The sequence below is a fragment of the Mercenaria mercenaria genome, chromosome 8, assembly GCF_021730395.1.
Source record: "Mercenaria mercenaria strain notata chromosome 8, MADL_Memer_1, whole genome shotgun sequence".
Taxonomy (NCBI): domain Eukaryota; kingdom Metazoa; phylum Mollusca; class Bivalvia; order Venerida; family Veneridae; genus Mercenaria; species Mercenaria mercenaria.
The window spans coordinates 19722831-19740174 of NC_069368.1; the positions used below are offsets into that span (position 1 = coordinate 19722831).

At 33.6% G+C, this 17344-nt stretch overlaps 1 protein-coding gene across 4 annotated transcripts in view; it reads right to left on the bottom strand.

Annotated features, from left to right (window-relative positions):
* Positions 1–17344, bottom strand: part of LOC123522921 (acetylcholine receptor subunit alpha-type acr-16-like) — a 253605-nt gene that overhangs the window by 176855 nt on the left and 59406 nt on the right. For 2 of the 4 annotated variants that reach the window (XM_045300447.2, XM_045300445.2), the window contains exon 1: positions 15437–15676. The exons of 1 other annotated variant lie outside the window; for it this stretch is intronic. The gene's annotated coding sequence lies outside the window, so the exon portion shown is untranslated. Of the gene's footprint in view, positions 1–14710; positions 14810–15436; positions 15677–17344 lie in introns of those variants that run through there. One more of the 4 variants, XM_045300443.2, reaches the window with a different exon arrangement.

A 17344-nucleotide genomic window follows, 5' to 3' on the forward strand; every position in this document is an offset into this window, starting at 1 on the left:
CAAAACAAGCATAAAGATGGAAAAAAATTACTGAAGTCATTAAGACAAACGGTTCTAATGCTATTTTACACGATTGCTAACCTCATCTCTCCGTAAAATTGCACAGTATGGTTTATCTACTGCAGCTAAGGAGTGACAACTTGATTTTTCGAGGATGATAAATGTAATTTGCTAAGTGTGATATATATTCAATTTCATGCTTATTTCTAGGAAATTGTAGGAACACATTTTAGAATTAGTCTCCAGTACATCAGAGATTGTTCCACTGACACATTTTCAGTGGAATAAACAAATTATCACCATGACCTTCTTAACTGAAAGTAATAGAAGTTTTCTAAGTAAAATGTTCAAAATGATAAGATTTCATCTAATAATGTTACCGAAGGGATATTACGACACATCATATAAAAAGTGCCAGTTTCTTTTCAGCTATAAAGCTATTACATTTTCTTTATCTATATACAATTACAATAACTTTGCACTCAGCCCTCGAAGTACATTTCATGATTCAATAAAGTCATTTAAAAGCATTATTTTCAGCCTCTACTTGTTACAATTACAAAAGCACTTTAATGATCCCTTGTGTTATTTCATTTATTATCATTCATCCTAGCTTTGTCACTAGTTATATTTCCATTGGATTTTGTTTCAGAAGTGATTTATTGCTGTTAGATGTGGTATGTTATTCAACTGTCAATGGATTTCAGCTGTACTTTCCATCATTGTTTTAACGTTACATTTGAGGTTACGCCGCATCATTTACGAAGTGATTAAACATTCCTTTTTTCATAAATAATTGACAACAACTATCTTTATCATTTGCATTTCAGTCTGTTCATAGCGCTACCCTGTATGATAACGCTATTTCTTGCCTACCTAGAGGGAAAAGATATTAAGGCTATCTGGTTAGGAGATCACCTTTTTTCCATAGGGAAAGATGCCACATGTGCATATACCTCGTCATAAATTTTACGTCGTATTATGATGTCACAATATATGTGCGATTTATAATTTATTTTCTAAATGTTCCAATAATTTAACTGTACATCATAAAAATGATTTGACATGTCTGCTTGGGCAAGGCAGTTGTTTCCCTAACCCTTGGGATAGCGTGGATAAAAATACTCGCTAGCGCTCAATTTTTCATTCTAAATGGTCCAAAAGGTTTGTGAAAAGCCTGTTTTAAACAGACAGACATGTGAGATCCATAGTAGTCTCTATTGGTTGTTTATATCAATTTAGTAATTGTATACAAGGCTTCACTGAAAGAAGTCAATAATCTATGATATTGTAATACCGCGTATGTTTTGATCTCTGTTACGCTTATCTTATGTGACAGACAGTGAACTAAAAAATAGACAGTTCTTTAAACTGATCGGGAATGATCTGCTATAATTTTTATCTACAGTGCTGTTTCTACTGTTTCTTTTGTCGATCTGAAAAGCATTTAATACATGCTTATTAGGATATTTAAAACCCTTTCTAGTTGCATTATAAGAAGATGGCGATTGCATGCAATCTTCCCGAAACGTCTTACTGTGCCATCTACAAGACGTAGCTATTTTGCCTATAATTGTGCATGTTTAGATAGTGTAGCCATATATATTCTGTGCAAGAGTCATAAAAAAAAGATAATAGGTAAGGGTAGATTTCTCGGAAGCACAGAGCACCACAAACAACCTCAGAGTCACGCATTTCCAAAGTAGGCACACAACAAAAAGAATCTGTAACGGAAAAACATTAGAGACGGGTTACTTAAAAAATCTAACAAGTACGTATTTATTTGATGCAAAATATAGAAAAAGGGGGAGGAAGGGGTAGGGGTAGAAAAGGGGAGAGGGTGGGTGGGGGAGGGGGAGGGGAAGGGTGAAGGGGAAAACGAAAACCACAGCAGCGTAGACACTTATGTACAAAAGACAAACACACATACACACATACGCATACACACACATACTCGCATAACTAACTTGCATATATAAACAGACAAGTAAGTTATAACAACACTGTAGGGCACCGCCCAAGACACACAGACGCACAAGCACAGTCACAAACGCACACACACACATAAGCAGGAAAAAACAACAACATAAAGACTGCTAATTGAATAAGACCTCGTATATTTTCACAATTTAATGTAATATATGACATGTTTTGACTGAAGCAAGTTCAGTGAATCTTGTGTGTTCTGAGAGCAATTTTGAGCATTATCGTACTTCTTCTAGGTGTCAGAATTATGTACATGCTTTGTAGGTCTATAACAGATTGTGGATGAGGTATCTAAATGTGTAAAACAAGCAGTTGAACAACGACAGCCGCATTCACATTCATCAGAGGTTAGTCAAAATCCCAAACGGGGAACCATGGCAAACCTCGGGTATGCGAGAATGCGACGGACGAAGAGTGATCACAACAGCATGCTTTTGAGTACTTTGTGCGAAGACATGATGTTATGGTAATAAATTACGCTTTAAGAGCTACTATATTAACGTGAAACTGTTTTGTATGAACTATATTTACTGTCAATTTCAGGCATCATATTCTCTATCAATATCTATTAAGATACAATAGGTGGAAACAAGCATTTGAATTGCAAATTACAGCTATTATCATGCAGTTTTACATGCATGAATTAACTGAATAAATCATTAATCTTTAATGAAGAAAAACTTCAATTTATAAACTGTGGTATGTAAAAGTATAAGGGAAGAAGATAATATTATTGAACAGCGACGGGTATATATTTTGTAAAACCTGTGGGTCAAATGCCATCAAAGCAACAAACAAACAGTATATAATTTACCTAAATGAATCCCAGTATTTGGAAGTCACACACCGTGTTCCTTATCCAACTAGAGATCGTGATCTTATATCTGAATCTCTTATCCATGTTTATGAGTTGTTATTCTGATACCTCGAGTCTGTTATATTTGACTAGTGATATATCATATGGGAAATTGAAGTTGATTATTGAGTTTAATGGTTTTCATTTACATACCAAAATGGTTTCAAAGTAAAATGAAAGTTGTCAAGATATTCTTACCATACCAAAGTGGTTTCAAAGTAAAATGAAAGCTGTCAAGATATTCTTACCATACCAAAGTGGTTTCAAAGTAAAATGAAAGCTGTCAAGATATTCTTACCATACCAAAGTGGTTTCAAAGTAAAATGAAAGCTGTCAAGATATTCTTACCATACCAAAGTGGTTTCAAAGTAAAATGAAAGCTGTCAAGATATTCTTACCATACCAAAAATGGTTTCAAAGTAAAATGAAAGCTGTCAAGATATTCTTACCATACCAAAGTGGTTTCAAAGTAAAATGAAAGCTGTCAAGATATTCTTACCATACCAAAAATGGTTTCAAAGTAAAATGAAAGCTGTCAAGATATTCTTACCATACCAAAAATGGTTTCAAAGTAAAATGAAAGCTGTCAAGATATTCTTACCATACCAAAAATGGTTTCAAAGTAAAATGAAAGCTGTCAAGATATTCTTACCATACCAAAAATGGTTTCAAAGTAAAATGAAAGCTGTCAAGATATTCTTACCATACCAAAGTGGTTTCAAAGTAAAATGAAAGCTGTCAAGATATTCTTACCATACCAAAGTGGTTTCAAAGTAAAATGAAAGCTGTCAAGATATTCTTACCATACCAAAGTGGTTTCAAAGTAAAATGAAAGTTGTCAAGATATTCTTACCATACCAAAGTGGTTTCAAAGTAAAATGAAAGCTGTCAAGATATTCTTACCATACCAAAGTGGTTTCAAAGTAAAATGAAAGTTGTCAAGATATTCTTACCATAACAGAAGTTGGTTTTCGATGAGGTGTTGTGGGCGTATTATAGTCCCGTATTTCTGGTTCTGATGTTTCATTCAATGTTCTAGATAATAGATGTTCTCCTTAGCCGGTTCCAGACGTCTCGAGAGGTATTTTACATTTCATTACCACATGAATTTTATCAAGTACTACAGTATCTTTTTATAGATTTTAATGTTTATGAAAATTGCTCTCTTACTCCGATTTTGTTGAACTTTTACCAGAACAAAAGGCCCAAAGTATAAACAACTTTGAATGTAAAACGATGTATAAATGGAAATATTAAGAAAGAGAAAAACAAAGATAATCCAAGTAATTTAGCAGTATGATCTCCACAGGTCTTCTCCGAAATTAGCTTTCAGTAATCTACAATATAAGAACTGTTGACTCTTTTTTTCATGAAAATATGTGATAATGGAAAATGTCAAACTTATAAGAGTATGTCACAAAATACGCCATAACATACATCGTTTGTCTAAGAGTATATGGATAGATGAGGCAGTAACGGTTACTATGGTTAGTAATATTTTTTTATTGAACAAGGGTTAGTTGAATATTTTATGGCAATATCGGTACATTGTAATACATATGTCACGGATTCGCATTAAGCAGAACTACTAGTATGTTAGATGATAAAATATCAGAAAGTAGAAATGATTTTTTTAAAGACAGTAAGATCCATTTTGGCAATCTGAGTTGTGCCATAAAACTACAGAGTGAATAAATTTTATGTCTGTGTTAGTTCAAAACATGACCAAAGAATTATAATCTTAATCATTTTGTCATCAGGATTCAGTGCAGGAACAATGAATTAAATAGTACATTGTATCTCCTCTAACCTTTACGCACTCAGTACCTTTAAAATGAGTGTCAACTACATATTAACGAAAACTGTTTAAATCTACCTATCTAAATAAACTACTTTAATCTGGGATACCGCTGTTTAGCAAGAATTTTCTAAGATATTTTACACTAAATATGATATCAAACCGTTTATTGTTATAGTCTATATAAGATTCAGTCTATCAGTTTCACAAATTACTAATCAGATGCTCTAATAAATTTACCGTCTGTCGTATCCTGGCTTGTCATCTTGTGCTTTTTTTTAAAACATATAATTGAAACTGTTTAAATCAATGTTTATGCCTTATAAATGCTACATCAGATAAAATTTAAACAACAACTGTTTGTAAAACTCTAATGCCCCCATGACGGCTGGTCCGAAGTATATGGGTGTGTAAGGTTCAAGTATGCTATGACCTTGACTTTTGAATTAACCCGTATTCTGCTACATTTCTATAATGGACTGGTCCGTCATTTAATTTGGACTTTACCCCTTCATATTTAAAGGGGTGTTCACTGTACTGACTGAATAGCGAACAGTACAGACCATGCAGACATATGTGCAGGCTGATCTTGGTCTGCACTGGTTGCAAAGGCTGAACCACTTGCCGACAGCAGGCTAAAGGTTAATAACCCCTTCACCTATAGATTCTGAAATTTTATGTCCCGCATTATTGATTGAAGCTCACTAGGAGTCATAATAGTGACCACACACAAGCATCCTATAGACTTTGACTTCAGTAAGTCCAAGTATTCTCCATTTGAGCCGTGCCATGAGAAAACCAACATAGTGGGTTTGCGACCAGCATGGATCCAGACCAGCCTGCGCATCCGCGCAGTCTGGTCAGGATCCATGCTGTTCGCTTTTAGTTTCTCTAATTCAAATGGGCTTTGAAAGCGAACAGCATGGATCCAGACCAGCCTGCGCGGATGCGCAGGCTGGTCTGGATCCATGCTGGTCGCAAACCCACTATGTTGGTTTTCTCATGGCACGGCTCATTTATTGATTAGTCATAACAGCACTGTTACCTTGACCTGTGATATACTGATTTCTAAAATATATGTGGTCATGCACTAACCATGGGCAATTATCTAATGAAATTCGAGCATATAGGCAGAATAACTCTCTAGTTATTGTTGGGAAAACAAATGTATACCGATGGACCATTATAGCTTTCGAACAAGGAGCATACCATCATTCAGAAGCACAGACAGACAGACAGACAGACAGACAGACGGACAGACATACACGTGCAAAGCAATGGACCCCTTCTAATATCGAAAAGGGCTTAACATTTATTATATAGAACTGTTTAAAGTTTAAGCGGCACATCAAAAGTATTTATCCTTTAAGTTACATCTTAATCCTGTCTGAATATTGCCATAGAATTTGATTTCTGCAGTAATCCATTATCCTGAGGGTTTATTAATTTAATTGGCAATTGATATCTGCCATATATCATTATCGCAGCAACCTTTTCTATTATTGTTTAACGTTTCACTCCATATCGTCAATCTTCATTTTCCAAGTTCAATATTTCACAGAAAATATCAAAAACAGGTTTATTAGGAGTTATTAAGAGATTTATTTTGTTTGGCATGAAAAATGAACATTTTTTAAACGAGATGTAGATGACATTGATTTTAATATTATTTAAAGTCATAATTTTAAAGTCGTTTTATTTACTATCAAAACCATCACTCCGGGACTAACCCAAACATTTTAGGCGAAAAAAAAAAGTAACTTCACTAAAATCCATAAAAAGTCAGTACTCTGAAAGCGACTAGTGATACAAACTTAATGACATAAGATTTTGTGTTTTTCGAAATTATATTTTTTATAGAAGGTACTAAATCGTTGCAACGTTTTTGAAATAATGAGGCCAGTTTACATTCTTCAATATTTATCTTTTATTTACAACCATTTCATTATTTTTCAGTGTCATATATACATTCTATGCCAAAATTGGTGGAAATGAACATGTTGAAAAACATGAAAAAGGGGATGTAATATGGCAGATACCCGGGAGGAGTGGGGGTTGGTGGGGGGCGTTGATGCAAAGTGATGGAATACTCGGACACAAGAAACTGAAAGTTACATTGTTTCCTTTTTTCCAGAGGGTGGCGATATGTAGGGGGAGGGGGAGGAGTGTGTTATTATTGTGTATGTGTGTGTGCGCGCGCGCGCGTGCTTGCGTGCGTGTGTAGGGGGAATCAGTAATCTGAATTGCTGTTGATTTTATATCACTTTTTGACATTGAACATTGACCGCCCGACCAAATTCATGCATTATGCACATTTACTCATTACCATCTACCTATATACAAAGTTCGAAGTCAATACATCGAATGATGATTTATACTCCGGATACGAAACATGACGGACGCACGCATGCATGAAATAATACGTCCGTTTTTACAAAATGGGTATATGAAAATTAAACCAAATTATCATTCTTGTTTGTTGGTCAGTATAACACTTCTAAGGTAATATAACTGAATGATATAATCAATTTATGTCAACTAAAGCTTTTTAATATTTATTTTACAAAACCACATATAGCTAAGACGGTCAGTACGAATATAAATGTTTTGGACAAGTTCGCAAGGCCGAATACTGACTGTATTGCCAATCTACATGTCCAATTTGTTTCCCAATTTATTTCCGTTATAGACACATTTCTCATGCTTGTGTGGGGGCGTAATGCCAGCGGAAAAACGTCTTCTTCTATTTTATTTTAAGCCTGCCTGGTTATTGAGAGTCAGTGATATATTTCACGGCTCTGTAATTTCAATCCAGTGTATTTCACCATTTTTAAGTTATCTGGCTAACATTTCGTTATTGCAAAATATCAAAACTGATATGTATGTTATCTGTAGTCTTGAAATCATGCAGATGTCTATTCATGCCTTGTCTGTATTTTGTTTATAGTATCAGTATACATATATTTAGATTTTGTTGGGTCTAACGTCACGCCAACGCTATAATAGGTTATAAGGTGACTGTTGGATGATGATCTTAGGTGACCCTCTCTGCATTATTGCAGTCAGGAGCGGGGGTATCGGTAGAATTCAACCATATTCACTTTCCTTAAGCAAGCTGGATGGCGTCCTCACATGAAAGAATCCTACATTCCAACCAGCTGCATTGAAGATATAGCATGTATATAATTCAAAGTGCAGTTCGGGCGTGTTATTAAGCAGCATTGGAACCATTTTTTTATACAGTTGGTGGATTTATTGTGGAATATAAAGCTTGTCTGTACTGTTAGGCGGTTTGCCGTTATTTATCTGGTATATTATGTGGTGATTCACTCTATCTGTATTGTGAACTTGTTACCTTACGTATGGGAAAGCTAACACTCTTGAATTTTAAATTAACTAATTTTCCTTTAGACACACTTATATATGCAAAAGACCAAACTGTAGTTTATGTAAACAAATAAAAGAAAGCAATTGCTACAATTTTAACGGCAAAACATTTTACGTAAATGAAAATATGTTCTGTGATGTAAAAAATGTACTGTATGTAATCATCTGCAACGGATGTGAAGAATATTATACTGGCAAAACTGGCGATAAATTAAGAACAAGAAGAACTATTCACGCACAACAAATAAGAAAACCTTCAACTAGACAGAATCTACTGAGTAATCATATAGATATTTGCAGTAATAAAGATCAAAAGCTTCAAATGTTCCCATTTTTTAAAATGAAAGTAGATAGTACTTCAGCTAGGTTAGCGAAAAAAAGTTATTTTATCAAATGCTTTAAACCAAAACATAACAGACTACAGTGACAGTTAAATTCTAAATAATCAAATAAGGTTTATTACGCCCTTTGAGACAAATAACGTCAGGATTACGTCCCTTTATAATGACGTCGCGTCATTACCACTGTAACGTCACGTTACATTTGTATGTACACTGATCAGCCGATAGGCGAAACTAGTTTGTATTTTTATAATTAAATACTGTTGGAAAGGCATGTGAAGTCATTTTACTTATTTGATTTATAGACTTCCATCATTTGTCGAGTCTTTTCATTGTGAAGTATATATATTCATTGCATCCTCGTGATTCAGTCAACGTTCCCTGGCCCCAATCGGTTAAAATTCTGAATTGTCACTGCTGATTTATGAGACATAATTAGTAAGTGCGTATTTATTGCATTTAGTGACGTATATGCAATATATAGAGGATAATTGTTGGTTTCGGTGTAATATCACGTTATAATTTCATCGAGTGGGCACCAAAAGTGATATTTTCACGAGTGGCGCAGCCACGAGTGAAAATAACAACTTTTGGTGTTCACGAGTGAAATTACAGTGATATTACATCGATACCAACAATTTTTCTGTTTATTTTATGTCTAAAACTCTACTTTTGTTGTGTTTATTTCAATAAAATGTCGAAATTTGCGGGAAATTTTATCAGGAAGCATCGCAAAGATGACGTCATTTTAACGACGTCATCGTCATATTGTTTCCGGCTTTCAGTACGCTCGGTAAACTTTTTGACGTTAATCCGGGTATCAGATTTGATAATTTTCACTGAGTGGCCAGTGAGTTTATCAGGATATAATTCACCGTTATATTTCGATAAACCACCGAAAAACATAAAATAAAAACTTATCTCACAATTGAATAATTTTTCATATCCAATTGGATTTCGTATTCGGTTTTGAAATACAAGATACGTTTTTAGACAATAAATATGAAGTATAACTTAAGATACTTTTGTTTACCATGTAGTAGAATTTCACGCGTCATTTACGGACCCACTGTAACCTAAAAGTAAAGTGATCCAAATGATTTAGGCATAATGTATTTTGAGCTCTTTTGAAACATGTAGAAAAGCGATCATGTAGTAAAGGTTAGAAATTATATTACACATGATACAGTGTACCATGTTGTTACATATCAAAAAATAGAACATTCTAAGGATATTTTATTGCCTTTGGTAATGTCTCCTTTCTCAATGAAATTGGCAATTATAGTCTGTCACAGAAATTATAGAAAGGCAATTAGATTCTCCGAAAATGGCAGCAGCAGATACCATCCGGAAGCAATAATTCTTTAATGTAAGAATGCTACAATTATGGTTCAAGTTCCATGCTAACGCCTGGGAAATATAGAAGGTATTTCAAGTCCGTATATATCTATTTAGTTCATGAAAAATTTAGACAAACTTTTCAATCAACAAAGAAGGTTATAATTCCAATGGGCTTTTTAACTGAAAAGATGATATTGATATTAATCCAACATTCACAAAGCTGTAACATTATTTACATTTTTGAAGAACATCAGATTTTAAATCGTAAGAGAAATCTTTTTAAGAAGTACTGAAGAAATGGGACAAGCTGATGAACAAGGGGACAAACTGATTTACACTTGAGTTAAACTTTAAACTTGGCTAATTAATAATAATATGTAAATGGCGATACAATTTATTTTATCATAAAATGTGTACAAATGGCTGTCTTGTCTCTTTTTTATGTTAGTGTAACAAGAAACATCATTTTTAGCAATTTTTACGATACATAATTATATTTGGTAAAAAATATATTTTACCTTTTCAGATCAACCGCAAAACTAATTGTAAACAAGAGAAATACTGCCGAGTGCAAGCGAACATCAACTACTACGAAAACTATCATAAAAAGGAACAGGAAATGATTATTTTCGGCAAAGTAGAAAGAATTGTTGCACTGACCAATCTACTTCTGTCCCAGACACCCTTTTCTTGGCTAAAAGCCTGCCCGCTCAGCTCAGTAGGAAGAGCGTTGATCTACGGATCGCGGGGTCGCGAGTTCGATCCCCGGGCGGGGCGTATGTTCTCCGTGACGATTTGATAAAAGACATTGTGTCTGAAATCATTCGTCCTCCACCTCTTATAATTCATGTGGGGAAGTTGGCAGTTATTTGCGGAGAATAGGTTTGTACTGGTACAGAATCCAGGAAGATTGGTTAGGTTAACTGCCCGCCGTTACATGACTGAAATACTGTTGATAAACGGCGTTTAACTCCAAAAAACAAACACATTTTCTTGGCTAATATATTTTTTAAAGTCATTGCACATGGGGCCTCCGTTGCCGAGTCGTTAATGTCACTGACTTAGAAAGACTTGTCACTCACCAATGTGGGTTCGAACCTCACTCGGGGCGTTGAATTCTTCATGTGATGAAGCTATACAGCTGGCTTACGGAAAGACAGTGATTCTACCCAGATGTCCGTCCGCAATGATTTACTGCACGGTTTTACTTACCATCGAAGCTAGAAAGTCTCCATATGACCTATATAATTATGCAATCGTGTCGGTGCGACGCTAAGCCCAACACAACAAACAAAACAAGCCAGTGCAATTATTCTTGCTTTAATCATTTTCTATTTTAATCTCTAGCCTATATATAACAAACAATTAGGCTGTTCTCAAAACGTTGTAGTCAATGAAAATAGTTGTGTTAATATGTCTTCAAAGCTTATCAGTGAGTCAATTACTACATTTTTCGGGTATATTTTTCAATTTTGTAAAGTTGGAAACAAACCTCAAGAAGAAAATGTATTGCATACGATTCCTCAGAAAATGACAAACACAAATTTAGAGGTAATATCCATATTAATGTCCTCCTACTTGCTCAAGATTTTCCGGCCAAGTATATGCTATGTTCGTTTTATGAATATGATATCCACTATGTTTTAAGTAAACCTGTTGAACTGCGGGCGAACAACAGCGAACAACAAAGGACAAAGATTGATAATAAAAGTCTACTTTGAGTTGTCTTTAATACTGTCATTATGAAATGTGACGTGGTATGAAACTTGCTGGGGACGCAAAACTTTATTGTTTCACAATCAATATCCGGCCTCAAATTCTCTATCAATATGAAATTTGGACAAAAGATGGAACAAATCGAGCACTATGGTCTCTAATTTGTCACCTATTTCACTGGAACAACTTCTATTCTGAATAGTTTTCTCTATCAATATTCACTGTTAAGTTCACTATAAATATCTATTAAGAGACAATAGAAGGACACCACTACTAGAATAATCAATTGATGCACCACTCAAATCGCAAATTGATGTTTTAGCCATGCAAATTAAAATGATTAATCTGACTGATACCGAACAAAAGTAGCTTGAAAGACAATGATATCGTAATAAATAAACCATTATTCTTCTCTGAAAACAATCTTTTAACTATCTACGTTCGTAAAAATCATAATTCGAGTTTGATGCAGTAAAAGGACGGACATTCAAAAAGAAAAGTTTAACTCTATTTATCAATATTAACTGGCAGCAGACAAGGAGAAAAGCCATTGTACAACCCCATGGTGTATACAATTAGAACATGGCCATGAACGGGAAAATAAACAAACCAATTTCTATCGTGCATTTCTCGAATCTACACGTTTTAGTGTCAGTGGTAAGCAATACTCGATGTGTAAAAACAGAAATCTAATATTCTGCATGAAGATTAGCAACGCAGATATAGAGATATGACCAAACTCACGACGTTTGTCGTTACAAAGAGACATTTATTACATACGTGATGAGGGTATGGATGGTAGCATGAATTTCCACTACCGTCCATGAACAGGCTTAATTAAACCGAGTCTACAACATTTTCCTTTTTTTTGTCGTGTTGAACGACCTGTGGAGATTCCATTTTTTCTATTTTAAGATACATTTTCAAAAGTAAATAGAGTTATTTAGAGGGTCAGTAATATTTAGGACCCAAACAGGATTTGTTAAATACTTCAATGATTTATGTACATTACATGTAATTAAATTTATGAAAATACTGACATCATGTTAAGTTTTACCGAAGAATGTTATAAATCTTAATAACTTTCACCTAAAATTACTGTTACTTACACAATCAACAGAGAGCGAGTTAGCTAAATACCTACGATAGTTACCAAATTGTATCATACTGTACAATACATTTATTTTAATGCCATAAGCCAATGGATGTGAGGCTGTTGCATTTTTCATAACCATTTACACCATCAAGCTATCTATATAATTTACTTTGTAGTAAAACTCCTTTATTAGTAATTAGTTTTGTACAAAACGAAGTTGGAAGCTTTATAAAAGACTTGCATATACCTTCAGTGTATTTCTAGTCGAGTCGATGTTTTCTATCTTACCATAATGAAATTATATACGACGGAAACTAGCGAAAGTTATACATATACTATGTATTTTTGTTTCAAATTAACGGTTTTCGTCAGTAAGATGTACAGAAATGTTAATACATCGTTGGGACCCCATTACAGTTACTGCTGTACTTCATGTCATTCTCAAGCTTTGTTCATTTAAAAATAGGCTGATATATGATTATCATCGCTGCCGCCATTTCTATTTTTGTGTAACGCTACACTCTCATTTCCCGAGCCCCTTGTTTCTCCGAAATACCAATAACTGGTTCATTAAGACTTATTGCTATAACTTATTCAAGCGAAAAATTTGTTTGGCATTTAAACGAAACGTAGAAGATATTTGTCTATAATTTACAACTGTTTCGTATTTGGTAAAACGTACCATATATTATCTGGTATATTTAAGCGTATAAATATATATTCTTTATTATTATATTCCATTATTATTATTATTATTCTAAATTCCTCTAAAACTTTCTGGTGTTTTAGCACACTACCGGATAACTACCTTCAATGTTTATTTCACAGAAGGAGTATTAAGAATTGTATATAATGCGTTAAACTTTGTATAATTCAGTATTATTGGCGTTATCAGTAGTTTGATTTTTGCGGAGAGTAATTTACAAACTTTGTACGAATTTCTGGCATAGCACTTCGGGCATTAGTCGCAGCTTTTTGATTGTGCAATGGCTGGACAGTTCGGGGCTACATGACAATTACATGTACCTATCACATTTCCCAAACAGGAAGGACTGGTTTGATAATAATTCCTCTTCTGCTTCGTCGTACCCTTAATGCTGCTTTTTTTGAAATAACAAAAACTTATCGAAACTGTTCTCTAGTAATACCTGAATTTACAAATATTTCAAGAGATTATTTATAATTGATTGAAGCTGACATTATATATTCAGTTTTGTTTATTTAAGGTCGAAATTACTACCTACGTAAGAATATTGACCAGTCACAATAGTGACCACGTTTTTTCTACAGACTATAACAATAGTTAAACCTAAATTATAACTACAAAATGCTTAACTGCATAACACCCTGCAGGCTTGTGCTCAAATTGTTAGAAATGTAAAGTAATCAGAAACTACTAAACTGATTTGTAGTCTATTATTACATAATGTACTAGTTACAATGAAGCATAAAAACAAGGGCAAAGGAAGGAATCGAATACGCAATAACACGAAATATCGCCTTACAATAATGAATATCTTTCGCGGTACCGCAATAACCTAAAAGCTAAGATTTTTTTCAGTGAGTTTGAGGCATTATTCATTGACCAGATACTCATAATGGCTGTAAAATGTACAGGGGAACCTCTCAACTGAGGTATTCACGCATTTAATTGTAGAAAATTAGTTGAACTGGATATCTTGTTGATACATATTAAAACCGGAAGAGCAGAACCATTTTAATAGTACTATATTGCTATTGCTAATGGTTCCGTTCTCCATTGAATTGAGGAATGGCATTTCGCTTTTCCCAGAGGTAACATATAAGTGTCATTCCTAATTTCAAGTTCTCTAACATTGCATAAGTTGTGGCGAAATGATGTTCACGACGGCACAAAAGAAGCCACGCAGGTTGACTTCCGTCACAGACAAACTTTCCATGACTTTTGAAGGATTTTAGTGTCATTGCTTTTATCTTGAATTGAACAATATTATGTCCCTTTTGTTCAGATTTAAGCAAAATGATGTAGTCAGATTAAACACTATTCTCAGAGATTTATTCATATCAAAAATCTTATCTGACAGTAGTCATATAATTCTTTTTGATGTGATATATGTTCATCGGTTATATGTGAATTTATTGCAGTTTTGTTTCGGTATATAAAACCAAGAAAAGAACACAATAAAAAGAAAACAAAGTGTATACGATACCTCACTAAAATGAAAAACATAAATTCAGAGGGTGCAGTCATGTAGGCTTATAAAAACCTATTGTCTTCGTTCGTAACTTTTTGCCGAATAAAGGGAATTCTAAAAAAACGACAATAGTAGTTTTTATATAATGTGGTTAACAAACTAACAGTTTTAGTCAAAGAGTGTTTAATGGGTCTCTAACATTTAAGCTCTGACATTATGACAGATTGCATACATTTGTAACTATATTCCTTTTGCAAATGAATAAGCAATACAATGCGTTAAAATATCACGCTATAATCGAAAGAATGTCAAATTGCAAATAACTTACTACGTAAGTTTTTTCAGTCTTGTTAACAAAACAATTCTTATTTTGGAATCTTTACAAACGAATTTCGTATGATATGTGCGTTCAACTTTATAACTTAAGTCATGGCACTTCGAAACAAAATGTTACCAAATCATTGTTTTCAGACCAACTACTCTTATGACAGAAACATAGTGAACGTCAATTTTGTATATTTGTGAAACGGTTTATTTCTAATAGATTCTAATGCATCTTTTAATACAGCTTTTGCTACATACATCAATAATATTAGTTATAAATAACCATATTGGATAACGTAGATGGAATAGAAAATGTCATTAAAATGGTAAAAAAGGTCGGGGACATACAATGGGATTTCCGATACAATATGCAAGTGTAGTAATATGTATCAATGGTAAAATATAAATGAAACAAACCTGATGCAACTGTATATATCCAAAATTCATTTAGAAGCAGAAGGAAAATCAGTAACGATCCCATTTTCATATAATGTCTTAGCAGATCCGATCATTATTACAAACAACCTGATTTACAGTTTTATCTGGATTTCACTGTTCAGTACCAATCACTTTTCCTCTTTAACGGTTGTTACTCCTGGACCATTAGCAAGGCGTAGCGCCATTGGCTAAATCACTCTGCAGATAGTTTGTTAGCGACTGAAAGAAATTGGTTACTTGTTGAAATATTACCACTGGTGACAACGTTAAGAAGACTTATAGCCAGTGCAAGGAATCGTAAGTGGTATTGCACAGTTCTTTAGCTATTGTTTCAAAAAGTCTTGTTTTGGAAAAATGTATTTAAGTTTGATTTAATCCTCTTCATGGAAAATTTAAAAAGTACAATTAAAACACGATGGTATTTATGAAAGACCAATTGCAATCCTATTTTAAATTCTGCGCTTTTTTTAAAACTAAATATTTTTGCTAGGGTTATTGGCTTCCGTATTGACAATCAATTTATGCATTATATTAAAAGTTCGTGTTCAATTCTAAAATCTATTAGAAATATACTATTTTCTTGATCCCTCTTATGCACGCTCAAACTTCGTGTAGACGGCCACAGAAGATCGTAATATATCACGCTCGTATGTCTGATGTTCTCCAGATCTTATTTTCCACGTAATGTAGGAATAAACGAATAAACCATAATATGGAAATTGTCTTAGGTAGAGGAATCGCACAATTGCTAAAATAGATTTTGCATACACTAGGGAAAGGGAAACAGATTATGCAATATTAGGCATTGCTAAAATGTAGTAATTTACATGAAGAAAATTACCAAGAAATTTGATATTTATAATGAATTATCACCCAAAGGTTATGATAAAATTGAGGTTGTAACTAGATTTGCATAACCTTTTTACTAATGTCTGGCTTATGTCTGTATGATAGCTTAATAATAGTTAATTCGTCTGAACATACCTCTGATGTAAATACAATTACAATTCTAAAGAAATGTTACATATACTTCTCAAAATGCAACCTCAACAAAACACCGCCTCACTAAAATAAATGTTGTAGGGTAAAAAAACAACATTTAATGATTGACTGTTACTGATTACGAATATCAGGTCTATTCAAAACAAAACAAATCTTGACTGCCGATATATTTTAGGCATTATATATGTCACAAAATGATATTTGTATGTAATATTTTTGCGCTATGAATCTGTCATAGAGTCAGACATGATGTGAAATACCGTTGAATATAAAACAAAATGTTTTTTTTATTAAAAATATCCTTAAGAAATTTGATTGTGCTCATGAGGAATGTTTAGAAATTTCTGGCATATATCTCACTCTTTTTGTTTGATAATATTTAAGAAATATGTCGAAATTGCTGACTTATACTTCAATCTTCTTGTAAATGCACATTTATATCACAGGTGACAGGCACGAAGTAACGTACAAACTAGAATGCAATATTGGTCAGTTGGAATATACACTTGAATATATTACAATAATAATGTTTTCTGAGAAAAGAGAAAACAATGCCAAAAAGTCATTTTGAAAGTTTTTACTCCTTTAAAATAGGCATTTGAAAATAAGCATTTGAAAGTTTTTACTCCCTCAAAATGAGTCAAAAGTAAGGCCGAAAACAATATTTTACAAGTACATGTATATGGCTTCCAGATTTCATTGTTCAATACCAATCACTTTTACTCTTTAACGGTTGTTACTCCCAGACCATTAGCAAAACATAGCGCCATTGGCTAAACCACTCTGCAGATAGTCTGTTAGCGATTGAAAGAAATTGGTAATTTGTTGAAATATTACTTCCGGTTATCAAGTAGGTTCAAGGGATCGTGAGGGGTGCTGTGCATT